The sequence below is a fragment of the Panulirus ornatus genome, chromosome 17 (assembly GCF_036320965.1).
Source record: "Panulirus ornatus isolate Po-2019 chromosome 17, ASM3632096v1, whole genome shotgun sequence".
Lineage (NCBI taxonomy): Eukaryota > Metazoa > Arthropoda > Malacostraca > Decapoda > Palinuridae > Panulirus > Panulirus ornatus.
In genome coordinates, this window is record NC_092240.1 from 43,325,992 (window position 1) to 43,346,803 (window position 20,812).

Consider the following 20,812-nt stretch of genomic DNA (forward strand, 5'->3'; position numbering starts at 1 on the left):
GAAGAGGGTATGCTGCAAATTGCCCAAGATAAGCTACAACTGCAGCAAGATGTTACTGGCTTTGAAGATGACCATCAGAAAAAGAGTAATGTCATAATATGTTTGAGGGATACTTTAGGAAGAGCGAAGACAAATCGGCAAAGTAGTTCATCAACTTCACACAGGCCATCATAGTCATATGGAGCTATATTTCTTATGTCAGATATCATGGTTATTACAGGCACTTAAAAAACAACTACAGTCATAAAGTTAGGATTAAAAATCATTGGCATCATTTACATTCATGTAATTATGAGGTTATGAAACTACTGTTCATTAACATTTTTAGTCTTTATAACAAACATACTTCAGCCACCTTACAAATTTTTTCAAGTAACTTTTTTGTAATATTAAGAAATCTAAACAATACCAAATGTCTTGGAAGACGAATTTATATTTGGTTCCAAATAAATTTGTTGTTAATTTACAGCTGCTCATATTTCTATCTAAACAGAATAGTTTGTCTTGGTTGAATAAATCAATAGTTTTAAAGTTGAAGACTACCTCTCTGTCTGGACAACAGTTCACTGAATTTTTTCTTTATTGTTTACTTTTTGTCAGTGCATAACATGCTGATTCATTTCCCAAAACCGCAGTCTATGCAGATCTTTTGCACATTCTTGTATATTAACATCTTTCACTCACAAAATCTTCACTGTTTCATTTTATCTTATGTCATCTGTATCCAACTTTTTTTTCAGTTTTCTTTATCACACCCCTTTTCTGTCTAGCCTACTTTATTTTTAGCTTTCTTTTTCACAGCCATCCTCAGGTTTTCCAGATTTATACTCTGTGTACAGTACTCCACTTTCATGTTTGGGGAAAAGATGATACTGAAAACTTTACTGAAACATTAGGCAGAAGTACAAGGTAGTAATGGCAGTTGGGAGCATTAGGCAAAGTAGTAGGTGGGAACATTAGGCAAGAACATAAGGTATAATTAGTTGGCAGGAGCATTAGGTAGGAGCCTTAAGAAACACTGGGCTTGAGTTGCCTTCTGCCAGTGGCCTGTTGAGGCTAGGAAACAGCACTGGGGTTCACCAATTATGGAGGATCTTCTGCTGTGGCCAGCCCCTTAAGGAAGTTCCTAGAGGGTATGGGCATGAGAGATTCTGATAGATACATAGAACAATCTCTGGGGATAGGGGAGAAAGAATACTTCCTATATGTTCCCTGCATGTCATGAAAGGCAACTAAAAGGGGAGGGAGCAGGTTGCTGGAAATCATCCCCTCCTGTTTTTTTACTTTTCCAAAAAAAGGAACAGCGAAGGAGGCCAAGTGAGGATATGCCCTCTAATGTTCAGTCCTTTGTTGCTAACATACCTCATTAATGTGGGAAATGGCAAATTTGTATAAAAAAAAAAAAGATATATATAGAACATTATTATATGGATGGAAGGCATGGGCTATAAATAAGGTTGTGCAGAGGAGGGTGCATGTGTTGGAAATGAAATGTTTGAGGACATAAGGTGTGAGGTGGTTTGATCATGCATGTAAAGAAAGGGTAAGGCAGAGGTGTGATAATAAAAAGAGTATGGTTGAGAGTGCTGAAGAAGGTGTGCTGAAATGGTTTGGACACATGATGAGAATAAGTGAGAAAGGTTGACAAAGAGAACATATGTATCAAAAGTGAAGGGAACAAGGAAAATGGATAAACCAAATCAGAGATGGAAGGTTGGAGTGAAAAAGAGTGATTGGGGCCTGAACATGCAGCAGGTTGAAAAGTGTGCATGGGATAAGGTGAATTGGAATGATGTGGTATATGGGATTAATGTGCTGCCATTGGACTGAACCAGGGCATTTGAAGCATCCAGGGTAAACTATGGAAAGGTCTGAAGGGCCTGGTTATGGATAGGGAGCTGTGATTTTGGTGCATTACACATTACAGGTAAAGAAAGAATGCAAGCAAATGCGGCCTTTCTCTGTCTGTTCTTGGTGCTACCTCGCTAAAGCACGAAATATACACATGTATGTCTTTGTTAACAGACTCCTCCTGCTTCTGGTTACCCTGCAAGTGAAAAGTCACCTTCAGCAGAGCTGTATTATCACCAAGAAAAGAAAAGTATAGATTTGTTAAGGAACTTCTAATTCCAAAGAAGTCCATTATTTTCCTGCTGTTGATTAGGGCAAAGGCTGGAAACTGAAGAAAAAGAAGATCAATGTTACTAGATGCATGAAGATCTTCACTTAATGAGTTTTCATAAGTTTAATCATATGAAATATCTGACAAGTGTTTATGAAAATTCTGTGCAAAATTTACAAATCTTAGATTACCATAAGTACAACTTTGTCAACAGGGCAGTAACAGTGATGTAAATAAAAGCAAAGATGCCCCTATAAATCATCAACCTCTCTTTTTGGGTATTAGTCAACACTTGTTTACTGGTAACCACAGCCTCACAAAATGCTCTGATGAACTCTGCTAATTATGGTTTACATGAAAAATGTGTGGAAGTCGAGAACATTATCTCGGAAAGCAAAAATGGGTATGTTTGAAGGAATAGTGGTTCCAACAATGTTGTATGGTTGCGAGGCGTGGGCTATGGATAGAGATGTGCGCAGGAGGATGGATGTGCTGGAAATGAGATGTTTGAGGAAAATGTGTGGTGTGAGGTGGTTTGATCGAGTATGTAACGTAAGGGTAAGAGAGATGTGTGGAAATAAAAAGAGCGTGGTTGAGAGAGCAGAAGAGGGTGTTTTGAAATGGTTTGGGCACATGGAGAGAATGAGTGAGGAAAGATTGACCAAGAGGATATATGTGTCGGAGGTGGAGGGAACGAGGAGAAGAGGGAGACCAAATTGGAGGTGGAAAGATGGAGTGAAAAAGATTTTGTGTGATCGGGGCCTGAACATGCAGGAGGGTGAAAGGAGGGCAAGGAATAGAGTGAATTGGAGCGATGTGGTATACAGGGGTTGACGTGCTGTCAGTGGATTGAATCAAGGCATGTGAAGCGTCTGGGGTAAACCATGGAAAGCTGTGTAGGTATGTATATTTGCGTGTGTGGACGTGTGTATGTACATGTGTATGGGGGGGGGGGCATTTCTTTCGTCTGTTTCCTTGCGCTACCTCGCAAACGCGGGAGACAGCGACAAAGTATAAAAAAAAAAAAAAAAAAAAAAAAAAATGAAAATAGAGTATTCATTTCATATTATGATCATAACCAATTGGAAGAAAGAAGAAGAAAGGGAAACATTATGTCACTAACACAGAACATTTCTATGATGTTAAAAGAGTCCAGAATAAGAGGGCACAACCAGAGCTTAGGCAAAAGAAGTCTTGATAGAGGTACTTTTTTAAGCAAAAGAGTTGTGGACTCATGAAATGCTAAGCTAAGAGGGAGTGAGTGTGACTGTTTTCAGAAACTTCAAAATATCATATGACAAAAATAGTTAGACAGAAGAAGGGTTCCTTGAGTGTAAAACTCCCTCTCTCTTTACACAAATAGTTAATAACACTCCCTGTTCAGTATAGCTCTGCCTAAATATTGGGGCAATTACCATAATAACAAATGCAGTGGCCATGAGCCTTGATTTAATTTTCAGTCCTATTAATACTTATACAGTTTCTGTAAACTATAATGCTTAAATCTACTTCATCTTTCAATTCATTTAAACATAAAAATCTGCCAAAAATTTGTTTGCTTTCCTTTGCACCACAGCACTTCTCTTTGTTTGTTTCTCTGTCCCATATCATTATTAGATCTATGAGGAGAAATGCCCATGTGATGAAACAAACAAATTTACTGTCCACAATCGGTCTATAAACATTACTGATTCTTCCCTTGCAATGATAACATAATTTCTGAAATTGTACAGATAATGAAATAATTAGGTACATGATAAAAAATTTACATTTGTTAACCAGTTTATTTGATTCTCTTGGTTTGCTCTGTGCTTCTCCAGTCTCTCTTTCATCCATACCTTCAGTTATCATACCAAATCTGAAAAGAAGATATACATGAGGTAAATTGCATAAAAATTTTCATCAGCATTTGATAATGGTTATCAAACTATATGCTTCATGCTCTTGTCATTTATGCTTAGACATGTATTTAATATTCTGTTAGTATTCAAGAAAAAATCTGATCTCTCTCTCTCTCTCTCTCTCTCTCTCTCTCTCTCTCTCTCTCTCTCTCTCTCTCTCTCTCTCTCTCTCTCTCTCTCTCTCTCTCTCTCTCTCTCTCTCTCTCTTAGGAAAGGTCACTCCAGAGTACATGCTGTCAACAGCAGGGACTGTCCAAACTTTTTTTTTGAGAGGGAGCCAGACACAAAATGCATGACAGATAATTGCACTAAATTCCCACTTCCCTCATAATAATACCAGTCTACCTTCATGATCACACAGGAAAGCTGTTCTGGGTTGGTTGAATCTATCCAATCATGAGTTACATATGCAGGAGGAAGATTTTCAGAGTTATGACCACTTACACGTTTAACAAATAGACTCTGCTATCACGGCAAGTTTCCTATGTAAATACGAAAGTTGCTCCAGAAGACCTGAGTATGCCTGCATACAAGAAAAAGTGGATGATAGACACCATACCCACAATCAGAGGCCAGATCTACAATAGAAATTTTGTACACGAAAGATTGAGACAGTACCTTGAACTAGCAAAAACTGTCAAACTGAACTACAGCTACTAACTATCCATCTATCTATATCTCTGATGCTTGTTCCCTTGTGGAATTCCCTCAAGCAAGTGACCACAGCAATAGAGTCTCCACAACTAGTGAACTCATTTGCTGCTTCTTAGCCTTTAGTGCCTCATCCTTAACAGGCCAATGGCGGAGGGCAAGTCTAGGGCAGTGTTTGCAAAGGCTCTTACCTAATGTTCCTACTCACTACTTCTAATCAATGCTCCTGCTTAATGTTCCTACCAACTACTTCACTACTTCTACCTTATTTTTCTAACTACTGCTCCTACCTACTACCTACTACTTCCATCTATTGCTGCAACCATTTTGCCAAGACAGGTATATTACATGAAGCTCCCCACAGGGAAATCTAGAGTTACAAAGAATGAGCTATGTGAGTTAAGTGTTGTCAAGTGTTGTGTGACAAGGAAAGATTGTTTGTTTGTTGACAGGATGCCAGTAGTCCAAATGTAGGTGAGGTAGAAAGGAAAGATAGCTCCACGGGTCAGAGGAGACCAACTTGACAACTACTGAAGTGCAGGCTTACTATGCAACCATTACTAACACTCCCAATATGCAGGTGGGTTGTACAGGTAGAATACCTTCCTGATCGTTGGATGCTTACCAACTACTACATGGTGAAAAAATGAATCAGGTCTGCTCAATCATCTAAAATAACCTAAGCAAATTCTTACTGGCAAAAATATAAAGACAATACAAAAGGCAATACCTACCACATTTCCTGATCCTTTCTTTTTAATACCTACTTGCTTTTTCGTGCCTAAGCACACTATTCCTTTTATTCTTTTTAATACCTACTTGCTTTTTCCTGCCCAAGCAAGGTAGCTAAAGGCTACTGAGCCCTTATGAGAAAAATCTTCTTAGTTTCTTCTGGTTCTAATGTTTAACAAGATAATACAGGATGGCATGATTTCCTGCCACTTATTCTCTCCTATAACATGCAGGAGAAATGTAGATAGTATCATTTCTCCCCCAAACCCTAAAAATAAGGAGAAATATGTATGACATATGAATTTCTCTTATGCAAGAATAGAAAGCTGATGTAGCTGACACACAAACACCAACCTGGGAATTACTACCTCCTGGGTATCAAGAAAACAAGTAACTGCAACACAGTAAGCCAGAACTAAAGTTGCTGTCACTTCTTTCAACCTCACAGACATGATAGTTGCTGGCATTCAGCCCACAAACTCTCTCTTCTCTCTCTCTCTCTCTCTCTCTCTCTCTCTCTCTCTCTCTCTCTCTCTCTCTCTCTCTCTCTCTCTCTCTCTATCTATCTATCTATCTACAACATAACACTCAAAAATGTGTACTCAACTCTTATCATTAATTCTAAATTTTCCTGTAGTGAGTGCTTCACACTATCCCTGCCTGTGGCAAAATCTGGTCAAATGTAAAGAAAGTTCTGGAGATGGGTTCCTTCAAGTGTGGAAATCATTCTTCATGCTGTACAAATAGGTAATTACACATGAATATCACATATATACTCTAAACACATATTGCAAGTTAATGTAGACAATGTTAATGTGCCTCTATGCACAACCACTCTGTATATCACTGGGTAAGCCAACTACTCAACTGTCATGTAAAAAAAAAAAGCTACATTGTCAAAACTTCCAAAACTGGTGAGTTTTGAAGATTGAAAAACTGATTCTCTCAAGGGTGGTATTCAACAAGCTTTGAGAAAATCTCTAAAATCCCTTGGGTTTTGGGACCTCTTGCCTTCTGATGAGGTAATGCCTCTCACACCTTGCTAACCACATACTCAGTAGTTGCAGCCGACAGCTCATCCTGTTCCACTCTTCTACCAATCAGTACCCCCACTCAGTGAGTTCATTGTCTCACTAGCTGTTCATGATGGTTGCATAATTCTTCAAACACAGACATCAACCCAATGGTAGTCATGACTGTTACGAGAAAAGTCTTTCCAAAGAAAAGAGAAGGCAAGGTAAGGTGAAAGAAAGCAACCTTAAAAATTTGCTCAACACTCTATCTAAGGTCAGTTTGCCCCCATACACTTTGAAAGCACAATAACATGGAGGAGATGGGTTAAAGAAAAATTTTTTAACCAAGATTAAAGTAAGGCAAAATCAGTTACTTTAAAGGTTATGCGTATTGCATGATCCTCTGTCTCACAGGTATGAGAGGTTTCAAGCTTCTAGGACAGACAAAAAAGTGTATCCCTTGATAATCTCTAGTAATCCCAATGAATTCTGCAGAAACAATCACAGTAACAGTACAGGTTGAGTATCCCTTATCCGAAATGCCAAGGACCAGGAGCATTTCAGATTTTGGATTTTTTTGGATTCTGAATTATTTGCACATATACATAATAAGATATCTTGGGGTTGAGACACAAAATCCATTTGTGTTTCATATACACCTTATACACATAGCCTGAGGGTAATTCATTGTATTTTCAATGATTTTGTGCATGAAACAAAGTTTGTATAACAATGAACCATCAAAAAGCTAAAGTGTCACAACCTCAGCCACCCCTGTGAACAATATGTGGTTGTTTGGCATCACCTTCACTGCCAACACTGATTCTATATGCTACTGATAAGCAATCATTTTTCTTACACTTATTAAAAAAATACATACTTAACAATAAAATATGAAATACCATTAATGGCTATGTTTTTCTTTTTTTTTTTTTGCTTTGTCGCTGTCTCCCGTGTTTGTGAGATAGCGCAAGGAAACAGACGAAAGAAGTGGCCCAACCCACCCCCATACACATGTATATACATACGTCCACACACGCAAATATACATACCTACACAGCTTTCCATGGTTTACCCCGGACGCTTCACATGCCCTGATTCAATCCACTGACAGCACGTCAACCCCGGTATACCACATCGAACCAATTCACTCTATTCCTTGCCCTCCTTTCACCCTCCTGCATGTTCAGGCCCCTATCACAACAAATCTTTTTCACTCCATCTTTCCACCTCCAATTTGGTCTCCCACTTCTCCTCGTTCCCTCCACCTCCGACACATATATCCTCTTGGTCAATCTTTCCTCACTCATTCTCTCCATGTGCCCAAACCATTTCAAAACACCCTATTCGGCTCTCTCAACCACGCTCTTTTTATTTCCACACCTCTCTCTTACCCTTACGTTACTTACTCGATCAAACCACCTCACACCACACATTGTCCTCAAACATCTCATTTCCAGCAAATCCATCCTCCTACGCACAACTCTATCCATAGCCCATGCATCGCAACCATACAACATTGTTGGAACCACTATTCCTTCAAACATACCCATTTTTGCTTTCCGAGATAATGTTCTCGACTTCCACACATTCTTCAACGCTCCCAGGATTTTCGCCCCCTCCCCCACCCTATGATCCACTTCTGCTTCCATGGTTCCATCCGCTGCCAGATCCACTCCCAGATATCTAAAACACTTTACTTCCTCCAGTTTTTCTCCATTCAAACTTACCTCCCAATTGACTTGACCCTCAACCCTACTGTACCTAATAACCTTGCTCTTATTCACATTTACTCTTAACTTTCTTCTTTCACACACTTTACCAAACTCAGTCACCAGCTTCTGCAGTTTCTCACATGAATCAGCCGCCAGCGCTGTATCATCAGCGAACAACAACTGACTCACTTCCCAAGCTCTCTCATCCCCAACAGACTTCATACTTGCCCCTCTTTCCAAAACTCTTGCATTCACCTCCCTAACAACCCCTTCCATAAACAAATCAAACAACCATGGAGACATCACACACCCCTGCCGCAAACCTACATTCACTGAGAACCAATCACTTTCCTCTCTTCCTACACATACACATGCCTTACATCCTCGATAAAAACTTTTCACTGCTTCTAACAACTTGCCTCCCACACCATATATTCTTAATACCTTCCACATAGCATCTCTATCAACTCTATCATATGCCTTCTCCAGATCCATAAATGCTACATACAAATCCATTTGCTTTTCTAAGTATTTCTCACATACATTCTTCAAGGCAAACACCTGATCCACACATCCTCTACCACTTCTGAAACCACACTGCTCTTCCCCAATCTGATGCTCTGTACATGCCTTCACCCTCTCAATCAATACCCTCCCATATAATTTACCAGAAATACTCAACAAACTTATACCTCTGTAATTTGAGCACTCACTCTTATCCCCTTTGCCTTTGTACAGTGGCACTATGCACGCATTCTGCCAATCCTCAGGCACCTCACCATGAGTCATACATACATTAAATAACCTTACCAACCAGTCAATAATACAGTCACCCCCTTTTTTAATAAATAATGGCTATGTATGTAGCATTTATGGATCTGGAGAACGCATATGACAGGGTTGATAGAGATGCTTTGTGTAAGGTTTTAAGAGTATATGGTGTGGGAGGTAAGTAGCTAGAAGCAGTGAAAATTTTTTCCAAGGATGTAAGGCATATGCACAAGTAGGAAGAGAGAAGAGTGATTGGTTCCCAGTGAATGTCGATTTGCAGCAGGGGTGTGTGATGTCCCCATGGGTGTTTGATTTGTTCATGGATGGGGTAGTTAGGGAGGTAAATGTGAGAGTTTTGGAGAAAGGGGCGAGTATGCACTTTTGTGGATGAGAAGGTGTGGCAAGTGGGTCAGTTGTTGTTCGCCGATGATACAGCTCTAGTGGCTGATTTGGGTGAGAAATGCAGAGGTTAATGACTGAGTGTGGAAAAGTGTGTGAAAGAAGAAAGTTGAGAGTAAATGTGAATAAGAGCAAGGTCATTTGCTTCAGTAGTGTTGAGGGACAAGTTAATTGCGATGTAAGTTTGAATGGAGAAAAATTGGAGGAAGTGAAGTGCTTTAGATATCTGGGAGTTGATTTAACAGCAAATGGAACCATGGAAGTGGAAGTGAGTCACAGGATGGGGATGGGGGCAAAGGTTCTGGTAGGGATGAAGAATGTGTGCAAGGAGAGAACATTATCTTGGAGAGCAAAAATGGGTATGTTTAAAGGAATAGCAATTCCAACAATGTTATATGGTTGCAAGGCATGGGCTACAGATAGGGTTGTAAGGAGGAGGGTGGATGTGCTGGAAATGAAATGTGGTATGAGGTGGTTTGATCGAGTAAGTAATGAAAGGGCAAGAGTGATGAGTGGAAATAAAAAGAGTGGTTGAGAGAGCAGAAGAGTGTGTTGAAATAGTATGAACACATGGAAAGAATGAGTGAGGAAAGATTGACAAAGAGGATATATGTGTCAGAGGTGATTGGGAACAAAGGAAAGTGGGAGACCAAATTGGAGGTGGAAGGATGGAGTGAAAGAGATTGGAAAAAATGTAGCTTAGATATTGAAGCTTATTGATACAGTGGTCAAATTGATGAGAACTACTATTGACGTTTGTGTAAATAAATTATACATTTCCTTTTTCCATAGCCAGAGGTTGAACCATTATGTGACATCCATTTTTTCATTGCATTTCAAGCTAGAAGTTTCAGTTTTCTAAATTGTTTCTTACATTTTTCATATGTATATATATGTATGTCCTCAAACATCTCATTTCCAGCACATCCATCCTCCTGCGCACAACTCTATCCATAGCCCACGCCTCGCAACCATACAACATTGTTGGAACAACTATTCCTTCAAACATACCCATTTTTGCTTTCCGAGATAATGTTCTCGACTTCCACACAATCTTCAAGGCCCCCAGAATTTTCGCCCCCTCCCCCACCCTATGATCCACTTCCGCTTCCATGTTTCCATCCGCTGCCAGATCCACTCCCAGATATCTAAAACACTTCACTTCCTCCAGTTTTTCTCCATTCAAACTCACCTCCCAATTGACTTGACCCTCAACCCTACTGTACCTAATAACCTTGCTCTTATTCACATTTACTCTTAACTTTCTTCTTCCACACACTTTACCAAACTCAGTCACCAGCTTCTGCAGTTTCTCACATGAATCAGACACCAGCACTGTATCATCAGCGAACAACAACTGACTCACTTCCCAAGCTCTCTCATCCCCAACAGACTTCATACTTGCTGGAAATGAGATGTTTGAGGACAATGTGTGGTGTGAGGTGGTTTGATCGAGTGAGTAACGTAAGGGTAAGAGAGATGTGTGGAAATAAAAAGAGCGTGGTTGAGAGAGCAGAAGAGGGTGTTTTGAAGTGGTTTGGGCACATGGAGAGAATGAGTGAGGAAAGATTGACCAAGAGGATATATGTGTCGGAGGTGGAGGGAACGAGGAGAAGAGGGAGACCAAATTGGAGGTGGAAAGATGGAGTGAAAAAGATTTTGTGTGATCGGGGCCTGAACATGCAGGAGGGTGAAAGGAGGGCAAGGAATAGAGTGAATTGGAGCGATGTGGTATACCGGGGTTGACGTGCTGTCAGTGGATTGAATCAAGGCATGTGAAGCGTCTGGGGTAAACTATGGAAAGCTGTGTAGGTATGTATATTTGCGTGTGTGGACGTATGTATATACATGTGTATGGTGGGGGGGGTTGGGCCATTTCTTTCGTCTGTTTCCTTGCGCTACCTCGCAAACGCGGGAGACAGCGACAAAGTATAATAAAAAATAAAAAAAAATATATGTATGTGTGTGTGTGTGTATATGTGCATATGTATGTGTGTGTGTATGTGTATATATACATATATATATATATCATCCCTGGGGATAGGGGTGAAAGAATACTTCCCACGTATTCCTCGCGTGTTGTAGAAAGCGACTAGAGGGGACGGGAGCGGGGGGCCAGAAATCCTCCCCTCCTTGTATTTTTTTAACTTTCTAAAATGGGAAACAGAAGAAGGAGTCACGCGGGGAGTGCTCATCCTCCTCGAAGGCTCAGATTGGGGTGCCTAAATGTGTGTGGATGTAACCAAGATGTGAAAAAAGGAGAGATAGGTAGTATGTTTGAGGAAAGGAACCTGGATGTTTTGGCTCTGAGTGAAACGAAGCTCAAGGGTAAAGGGGAAGAGTGGTTTGGGAATGTCTTGGGAGTAAAGTCAGGGGTTAGTGAGAAGACAAGAGCAAGGGAAGGAGTAGCAATACTCCTGAAACAGGAGTTGTGGGAGTATGTGATAGAATGTAAGAAAGTAAATTCTCCATTAATATGGGTAAAACTGAAAGTTGATGGAGAGAGATGGGTGATTATTGGTGCATATGGACCTGGGCATGAGAAGAAAGATCATGAGAGGCAAGCGTTTTGGGAGCAGCTGAATGAGTGTGTTAGTGGTTTTGATGCACGAGACCGGGTTATAGTGATGGGTGATTTGAATGCAAAGGTGAGTAATGTGGCAGTTGAGGGAATAATTGGTATACATGGGGTGTTCAGTGTTGTAAATGGAAATGGTGAAGAGCTTGTAGATTTATGTGCTGAAAAAGGACTGATGATTGGGAATACCTGGTTTAAAAAGCGAGATATACATAAGTATACTTATGTAAGTAGGAGAGATGGCCAGAGAGCGTTATTGGATTACGTGTTAATTGACTGGCGAGCGAAAGAGAGACTTTTGGATGTTAATGTGCTGAGAGGTGCAACTGGAGGGATGTCTGATCATTATCTTGTGGAGGCTAAGGTGAAGATTTGTATGGGTTTTCAGAAAAGAAGAGTGAATGTTGGGGTGAAGAGGGTGGTGAGAGTAAGTGAGCTTGGGAAGGAGACTTGTGTGAGGAAGTACCAGGAGAGACTGAGTACAGAATGGAAAAAGCTGAGAACAATGGAAGTAAGGGGAGTGGGGGAGGAATGGGATGTATTTAGGGAATCAGTGATGGATTGCACAAAAGATGCTTGTGGCATGAGAAGAGTGGGAGGTGGGTTGATTAGAAAGGGTAGTGAGTGGTGGGATGAAGAAGTAAGAGTATTAGTGAAAGAGAAGAGAGAGGCATTTGGACGATTTTTGCAGGGAAAAAATGAAATTGAGTGGGAGATGTATAAAAGAAAGAGACAGGAGGTCAAGAGAAAGGTGCAAGAGGTGAAAAAAAGGGCAAATGAGAGTTGGGGTGAGAGAGTATCATTAAATTTTAGGGAGAATAAAAAGATGTTCTGGAAGGAGGTAAATAAAGTGCGTAAGACAAGGGAGCAAATGGGAACTTCAGTGAAGGGCGCAAATGGGGAGGTGATAACAAGTAGTGGTGATGTGAGAAGGAGATGGAGTGAGTATTTTGAAGGTTTGTTGAATGTGTTTGATGATAGAGTGGCAGATATAGGGTGTTTTGGTCGAGGTGGTGTGCAAAGTGAGAGGGTTAGGGAAAATGATTTGGTAAACAGAGAAGAGGTAGTAAAAGCTTTGCGGAAGATGAAAGCCGGCAAGGCAGCAGGTTTGGATGGTATTGCAGTGGAATTTATTAAAAAAGGGGGTGACTGTATTGTTGATTGGTTGGTAAGGTTATTTAATGTATGTATCACTCATGGTGAGGTGCCTGAGGATTGGCGGAATGCGTGCATAGTGCCACTGTACAAAGGCAAAGGGGATATGAGTGAGTGCTCAAATTACAGAGGTATAAGTTTGTTGAGTATTCCTGGTAAATTATATGGGAGGATATTGATTGAGAGGGTGAAGGCATGTACAGAGCATCAGATTGGGGAAGAGCAGTGTGGTTTCAGAAGTGGTAGAGGATGTGTGGATCAGGTGTTTGCTTTGAAGAATGTATGTGAGAAATACTTAGAAAAGCAAATGGATTTGTATGTAGCATTTATGGATCTGGAGAAGGCATATGATAGAGTTGACAGAGATGCTCTGTGGAAGGTATTAAGAATATATGGTGTGGGAGGCAAGTTGTTAGAGGCAGTGAAAAGTTTTTATCGAGGATGTAAGGCATGTGTACGTGTAGGAAGAGAGGAAAGTGATTGGTTCTCAGTGAATGTAGGTTTGCGGCAGGGGTGTGTGATGTCTCCATGGTTGTTTAATTTGTTTATGGATGGGGTGGTTAGGGAGGTGAATGCAAGAGTTTTGGAAAGAGGGGCAAGTATGAAGTCTGTTGGGGATGAGAGAGCTTGGGAAGTGAGTCAGTTGTTGTTCGCTGATGATACAGCGCTGGTGGCTGATTCATGTGAGAAACTGCAGAAGCTGGTGACTGAGTTTGGTAAAGTGTGTGAAAGAAGAAAGTTAAGAGTAAATGTGAATAAGAGCAAGGTTATTAGGTACAGTAGGGTTGAGGGTCAAGTCAATTGGGAGGTGAGTTTGAATGGAGAAAAACTGGAGGGAGTGAAGTGTTTTAGATATCTGGGAGTGGATCTGGCAGCGGATGGAACCATGGAAAGCGGAAGTGGATCATAGGGTGGGGGAGGGGGCGAAAATTCTGGGAGCCTTGAAGAATGTGTGGAAGTCGAGAACATTATCTCGGAAAGCAAAAATGGGTATGTTTGAAGGAATAGTGGTTCCAACAATGTTGTATGGTTGCGATGCGTGGGCTATGGATAGAGTTGTGCGCAGGAGGATGGATGTGCTGGAAATGAGATGTTTGAGGACAATGTGTGGTGTGAGGTGGTTTGATCGAGTAAGTAACGTAAGGGTAAGAGAGATGTGTGGAAATAAAAAGAGCGTGGTTGAGAGAGCAGAAGAGGGTGTTTTGAAATGGTTCGGGCACATGGAGAGAATGAGTGAGGAAAGATTGACCAAGAGAATATATGTGTCGGAGGTGGAGGGAACGAGTAGAAGAGGGAGACCAAATTGGAGGTGGAAAGATGAAGTGAAAAAGATTTTGTGTGATCGGGGCCTGAACATGCAGGAGGGTGAAAGGAGGGCAAGGAATAGAGTGAATTGGAGCGATGTGGTATACCGGGGTTGACGTGCTGTCAGTGGATTGAATCAAGGCATGTGAAGCGTCTGGGGTAAACCATGGAAAGCTGTGTAGGTATGTATATTTGCGTGTGTGGACATATGTATATACATGTGTATGGGGGTGGGTTGGGCCATTTCTTTCGTCTGTTTCCTTGCGCTACCTCGCAAACGCGGGAGACAGCGACAAAGCAAAAAAAAAAAAAATAATAATAATAATTTACCAGGAATACTCAATAAACTTATACCTCTGTAATTTGAGCACTCACTCTTATCCCCTTTGCCTTTGTACAGTGGCACTATGCACGCATTCCGCCAATCCTCAGGCACCTCACCATGAGTCATACATACATTAAATAACCTTACCAACCAGTCAATAATACAGTCACCCCCTTTTTTAATAAATAATGGCTATGTATGTAGCATTTATGGATCTGGAGAACGCATATGACAGGGTTGATAGAGATGCTTTGTGTAAGGTTTTAAGAGTATATGGTGTGGGAGGTAAGTAGCTAGAAGCAGTGAAAATTTTTTCCAAGGATGTAAGGCATATGCACAAGTAGGAAGAGAGAAGAGTGATTGGTTCCCAGTGAATGTCGATTTGCAGCAGGGGTGTGTGATGTCCCCATGGGTGTTTGATTTGTTCATGGATGGGGTAGTTAGGGAGGTAAATGTGAGAGTTTTGGAGAAAGGGGCGAGTATGCACTCTTTTGTGGATGAGAAGGTGTGGCAAGTGGGTCAGTTGTTGTTCGCCGATGATACAGCTCTAGTGGCTGATTTGGGTGAGAAATGCAGAGGTTAATGACTGAGTGTGGAAAAGTGTGTGAAAGAAGAAAGTTGAGAGTAAATGTGAATAAGAGCAAGGTCATTTGCTTCAGTAGTGTTGAGGGACAAGTTAATTGCGATGTAAGTTTGAATGGAGAAAAATTGGAGGAAGTGAAGTGCTTTAGATATCTGGGAGTTGATTTAACAGCAAATGGAACCATGGAAGTGGAAGTGAGTCACAGGATGGGGATGGGGGCAAAGGTTCTGGGAGGGATGAAGAATGTGTGCAAGGAGAGAACATTATCTTGGAGAGCAAAAATGGGTATGTTTAAAGGAATAGCAATTCCAACAATGTTATATGGTTGCAAGGCATGGGCTACAGATAGGGTTGTAAGGAGGAGGGTGGATGTGCTGGAAATGAAATGTGGTATGAGGTGGTTTGATCGAGTAAGTAATGAAAGGGCAAGAGAGATGAGTGGAAATAAAAAGAGTGGTTGAGAGAGCAGAAGAGTGTGTTGAAATAGTATGAACACATGGAAAGAATGAGTGAGGAAAGATTGACAAAGAGGATATATGTGTCAGAGGTGATTGGGAACAAAGGAAAGTGGGAGACCAAATTGGAGGTGGAAGGATGGAGTGAAAAAGATTTTGAGCGATCGTGGCCTGAACATGCAGGAGAGTGAAAGGTGTGCAAGGAATAGAGTGAATTGGAGCAATGTGGTATACCGGGGTGGATGTGCTGTCAATGGACTGATCCAGGGCATGTGAAGCATCTGGGGTAAACCATGGAAAGGTCTGTGAGGCCTGGATGTGGAAAGGGAGCTGTGGTTTCAATGCATTACACATGAAAGCTAGAGACTGAGTGTGAACGAGTGTGGTCTTTTTTTTTTTTTGCCTGTTTTCCTGGCACTACCTCGTTGAAGTGGGGGTTAGCAATGCTGTTTCCTGTGTTGCAGGCTAGCGACAGGAATGGATGAAAGCAAGCAAGTATGAATTTGTGCATGTGTATATATGTATATGTCTGTGTATGTATATGTATGCATATATTGATATGTATATGTACGTATATGTGTAAGTATGGACGTTTATGTACATATATGTGTATATGAGTGGATGGGCCATTCTTCGTCTGTTTCCTGGCGCTACCTCACTGACACAGGAAACAGCGATTAAGTATAATGAATAAATAAATATGCAATGAAAAAATTATGTTTTTAGGGTAACTTGCAATGTTATGTCGCTACTCAAAAGGTTTCAGATTTGGGAGCATTACAGACTTTGGATTTTTGGATTAAGGATGCCCAACCTGTATTACAAAACTTGCATCTCTCTCTCTCCCTCTTTCCCCCACAAAAAAAAACAAAGCTAAGGCCTGGAGTGATCTTGACTCAGGATAAGTCAAGATATGATATCAATTAACCATGGAAAGATCTGTGGGGTCTGGATGTGGATAGGGAGCTGTGGTTTCAGTGCATTACACATGACGGCTAGAGACTGAGTGTGAACGAATGTGGCCTTTTTTTTGTCTGTTTTCCTGACACTACCTCTCAGAAGTGGGGGGTAGCAATGCTGTTTCCTGTGTAATGGGGTAGCAACAGGAATGGATGAAGGCAAGCAAGTATGAATATGAACATATGTATATATTGGAAAGGATCACAATTTTGCGCGTTATCAAGATATTCCTATGAGTCCGAGGGGAAAATGAAACACGATAAGTTCCCAAGAGCACTTTCATGTAATAATCACATCATCAGGGGAGACACAAGAGAGAAATATAAGTCAGTTGATATACATCGAAGAGACGAAGCTATGACGCCATTTGGTAAACATGCCAAGACTGACAACAAGCGTTCATAAACTTATCATCTTACAAATTTCATCAATAATAAAGTTATCTAATTTGTATAGACCATCACTAATATTAAGATTATAATTCTTTGTGTATTTAATAATAGAAGATTCAATGGCATTTCTCGTGGTAACAGAGTTAGAGTTAATAACTGAGATGGCATTACTCCAGTCAATACAATGATCATAGTTTTTAAAGTAACTAAACAAGGCATTTGATTCTTGTCCCGTTCTTATACTATAATGACGTTGCTTAAGTCTAACAGAAAGATCCTTACCAGTCTGCCCAACATAAAATTTATCAAATTTTCCACATGGCACTTCATGGATGCATTCATTTATTATTTTGCTTTGTCGCTGTCTCCCGCGTTAGCCAGGTAGCGCAAGGAAACAGATGAAGGAAATGGCCCAACAAACCCACATACACATGTATATACATACACGTCCACACTCGCAAATATACATACCTATACATCTCAATGTACACATACATATACACACACAGACATTTTTTTTTTTTTTTTTTTTTTTTTTTTTTTTATACTTTGTCGCTGTCTCCCGCGTTTGCGAGGTAGCGCAAGGAAACAGACGAAAGAAAAGGCCCCCCCCCCCCCATACACATGTACATACACACGTCCACACACGCAAATATACATACCTACACAGCTTTCCATGGTTTACCCCAGACGCTTCACATGCCTTGATTCAATCCACTGACAGCACGTCAACCCCTGTATACCACATGACTCCAATTCACTCTATTCCTTGCCCTCCTTTCACCCTCCTGCATGTTCAGGCCCCGATCACACAAAATCTTTTTCACTCCATCTTTCCACCTCCAATTTGGTCTCCCTCTTCTCCTCGTTCCCTCCACCTCCGACACATATATCCTCTTGGTCAATCTCTCCTCACTCATTCTCTCCATGTGCCCAAACCATTTCAAAACACCCTCTTCTGCTCTCTCAACCACGCTCTTTTTATTTCCACACATCTCTCTTACCCTTACGTTACTTACTCGATCAAACCACCTCACACCACACATTGTCCTCAAACATCTCATTTCCAGCACATCCATCCTCCTGCGCACATCTCTATCCATAGCCCACGCCTCGCAACCATACAACATTGTTGGAACCACTATTCCCTCAAACATACCCATTTTCGCTTTCCGAGATAATGTTCTCGACTTCCACACATTTTTCAAGGCTCCCAAAATTTTCGCCCCCTCCCCCACCCTATGATCCACTTCCGCTTCCATGGTTCCATCCGCTGACAGATCCACTCCCAGATATCTAAAACACTTCACTTCCTCCAGTTCTTCTCCATTCAAACTCACCTCCCAATTGACTTGACCCTCACCCCTACTGTACCTAATAACCTTGCTCTTATTCACATTTACTCTCAACTTTCTTCTTCCACACACTTTACCAAACTCAGTCACCAGTTTCTGCAGTTTCTCACATGAATCAGCCACCAGCGCTGTATCATCAGCGAACAACAACTGACTCACTTCCCAAGCTCTCTCATCCCCAACAGACTTCATACTTGCCCCTCTTTCCAGGACTCTTGCATTTACCTCCCTTACAACCCCATCCATAAACAAATTAAACAACCATGGAGACATCACACACCCCTGCCGCAAACCTACATTCACTGAGAACCAATCACTTTCCTCTCTTCCTACACGTACACATGCCTTACATCCTCGATAAAAACTTTTCACTGCTTCTAACAACTTGCCTCCCACACCATATATTCTTAATACCTTCCACAGAGCATCTCTATCAACTCTATCATATGCCTTCTCCAGATCCATAAATGCTACATACAAATCCATTTGCTTTTCTAAGTATTTCTCACATACATTCTTCATATATACATATATATATACACATGTACATAACTCATACTGTCTGCCTTTATTTATTCCCATCGCAACTTCGCCACACATGGAATAACATCCCCCTCCCCCCTCATGTGTGCGAGGTAGCAGTAGGAAAAGACAGCAAAGGCCCCATTCATTCACACTCAGTCTATAGCTGTCATGTACTAATGCACCAAAACCACAGCTCCCTTTCCACATCCAGGCCCCACACAACTTTCCATGGTTTACCCCAGACGCTTCACATGCCCTGGCTCAATCCATTGACAGCACGTCGACCCGGTATAGCACATCATTCCAATTCACTCTATTCCTTGCATGCCTTTCACCCTCCTGCATGTTCAGGCTCCAATCACTCAAAATCTTTTTCACTCCATCTTTCCACCTCCAATTTGGTCTCCCACTTCTCCTTGTTCCCTCCACCCCTGACACATACATCCTCTTGGTCAATCTTTCCTCACTCATTCTCTCCATGTGACCAAACCATTATAAAACACCCTCTTCTGCTCTCTCAACCATACTCTTTTTATTTCCACACCTCTTACTTACCCTTACATTACTTACTTGATCAAACCACCTCACACCACATATTGTCCTCAAACATCTCATTTCCAGCACATCCACCCTCTTGCACACAACTCTATCCATAGCCCATGCCTCGCAACCATACAACATTGTTGGAACCACTATTTCTTCAAACATACCCATTTTTGCTTTCCGAGATAATGTTCTCGACTTCCAAACATTCTTCAAGGCTCCCAAAATTTTCGCCCCCTCCCCCACCCCATGATTCACTTCCACTTCCATGGTTCCATCTACTGCCAGATCCACTCCCAGGTATCTAAAACACTTTACTTCCTCCAGTTTTTCTCCATTCAAACTTATCCCCCAATTGACTTGACCCTCAACCCTACTGTACCTAATAACCTTGCTCTTGTTTACGTTTACTCTTAACTTTCTTCTTTCACACACTTTACCAAACTCAGTCACCAGCTTCTGCAGTTTCTCACATGAATCAGCCACCAGCGCTGTATCATCAGCAAACAACAACTGACTCACTTCCCAAGCTCTCTCATCCAAAAAAGACTTCATACTTGCTCCTCTTTCCAAAACTCTTGCATTCACCTCCCTAACAACCCCATCAATAAACAAATTAAACAACCACGGAGACATCACACACCCCTGCCGCAAACCTACATTCACTGAGAACCAATCACTTTCCTCTCTTCCTACACGTACACATGCTTTACATCCTCGATAAAAACTTTTCACTGCTTCTAACAACATGCCTCCCACACCATATATTCTTAATACCTCCCAAAGAGCATCTCTATCAACTCTATCATATGCCTTCTCCAGATCCATAAATGCTACATACAAATCCATTTGCTTTTCTAAGTATTTCTCACACACATTAAAGCAAACACCTGATCCACATATCCTCTACCACTTCTGAGACCATACTGCTCTTCCCCAATCTGATGCTCTGTACATGCCTTCACCCTCTCAATCAATACCCTCCCATATAATTTACCAGGAATACTCAACAAACTTATACCTCTGTAATTTGAGCACTCACTCTTATCCCCTTTGCCTTTGTACAGTAGCACTATGCAAGCATTCTGCCAATCCTCAGGCACCTCACCATGAATCATACATACATTAAATAACCTTACCAACCAGTCAACAATGCAGTCACCCCCTTTTTCAATAAATTCCACTGCAATACCATCCAAACCTGCTGCCTTGCCAGCTTTCATCTTCCACAAAGCTTTTACTACCTCTTCTCTGTTTACCAAATCATTTTCCCTAACCCTCTCACTTTGCATACCACCTCAACCAAAACACCCTATATCTGCCACTCTATCA

At 41.2% G+C, this 20,812-nt stretch overlaps 1 protein-coding gene across 5 annotated transcripts in view; it reads right to left on the minus strand.

Moving 5' to 3' along the window:
- Positions 1-315: 315 nt before the first annotated feature.
- The window catches only part of fu (STKc_STK36 domain-containing protein fused), a 148,868-nt gene continuing 128,371 nt past the window's right edge, over positions 316-20,812 (minus strand). For 4 of the 5 annotated variants that reach the window (XM_071672265.1, XM_071672262.1, XM_071672267.1 and 1 more), the window contains one exon: positions 316-3,980. The gene's annotated coding sequence lies outside the window, so the exon portion shown is untranslated. Of the gene's footprint in view, positions 3,981-6,013; positions 6,142-20,812 lie in introns of all 5 variants that reach the window. The other variant, XM_071672264.1, reaches the window with a different exon arrangement.